Raw genomic sequence first — 1,653 nt, 5'->3', positions numbered from 1 at the left:
CTGATAATGAATGATGTTGAGCATCTTTTCATGTGTTTGTTAGCCATCTGTATGTCTTCTTTGGAGAAATGTCTATTTAGTTCTTTGGCCCATTTTTTGATTGGGTCATTTATTTTTCTGGAGTTGAGCTGTAGGAGTTGCTTGTATATTTTTGAGATTAGTTGTTTGTCAGTTGCTTCATTTGCTATTATTTTCTCCCTTCTGAAGGCTGTTCTTATAGTTTCCTTTGTTGTGCAGAAGCTTTTAAGTTTAATTAGGTCCCATTTGTTTATTTTTGCTTTTATTTCCAATATTCTGGGAGGTGGGTCATAGAGGATCCTGCTGTGATGTATGTCAGAGAGTGTTTTGCCTATGTTCTCCTCTAGGAGTTTTATAGTTTCTGGTCTTACATTGAGATCTTTAATCCATTTTGAGTTTATTTTTGTGTATGGTGTTAGAAAGTGGTCTAGTTTCATTCTTTTACAAGTGGTTGACCAGTTTTCCCAGCACCACTTGTTAAAGAGGTTGTCTTTAATCCATTGTATATTCTTGCCTCCTTTGTCAAAGATAAGGTGTCCATATGTGCGTGGATTTATCTCTGGGCTTTCTATTTTGTTCCATTGATCTATATTTCTGTCTTTGTGCCAGTACCATACTGTCTTGATGACTGTGGCTTTGTAGTAGAGCCTGAAGTCAGGCAGGTTGATTCCTCTAGTTCCATTCTTCTTTCTCAAGATAGCTTTGGCTATTCGAGGTTTTTTGTATTTCCATACAAATTGTGAAATTATTTGTTCTAGCTCGGTGAAGAATACCATTGGTAGCTTGATAGGGATTGCATTGAATCTATAAATTGCTTTGGGTAGTATACTCATTTTCACTATATTGATTCTTGCAATCCATGAACATGGTATATTTCTCCATCTATTAGTGTCCTCTTTGATTTCTTTCACCAGTGTTTTATAGTTTTCTATATATAGGTCTTTAGTTTCTTTAGGTAGATATATTCCTAAGTATTTTATTCTTTTCATTGCAATGGTGAATGGAATTGTTTCCTTAATTTCTCTTTCTGTTTTCTCATTATTAGTGTATAGGAGTGCAAGGGATTTCTGTGTGTTGATTTTATATCCTGCAACTTTACTATAATCATTGATTAGTTCTAGTAATTTTCTAGTGGAGTCTTTAGGGTTTTCTATGTAGAGGATCATGTCATCTGCAAATAGTCAGAGTTTTACTTCTTCTGTTCCAATTTGGCTTCCTTTTATTTCTTTTTCTGCTCTGATTGCTGTGGCCAAAACTTCCAAAACTACGTTGAATAGTAATGGTGAAAGTGGGCACCCTTGTCTTGTTCCTGACTTTGGAGGAAATGCTTTCAATTTTTCACCATTGAGGATAATGTTTGCTGTGGGTTTGTCATATATAGCTTTTATTATGTTGAGGTATGTTCTTTCTATTCCTGCTTTCTGGACAGTTTTTATCATAAATGGATGTTGAATTTTGTCAAAGGCTTTCTCTGCATCGTTTGAGATAATCATATGGTTTTGTTTTTCAATTTGTTAATGTGGTGTATTACATTGATTGATTTGCAGATATTGAAGAATCCTTGCATCCCTGGGATAAAGCCCACTTGGTCATGGTGTACGATCTTTTTAATGTGTTGTTGGATTCTGATTGCTA

This window comes from Bison bison, unplaced genomic scaffold, assembly GCF_000754665.1.
Source record: "Bison bison bison isolate TAMUID 2011002044 unplaced genomic scaffold, Bison_UMD1.0 scf7180017864298, whole genome shotgun sequence".
Taxonomy (NCBI): Eukaryota; Metazoa; Chordata; class Mammalia; order Artiodactyla; family Bovidae; genus Bison; species Bison bison.
Note: the sequence above shows the minus strand (reverse complement) of the source record.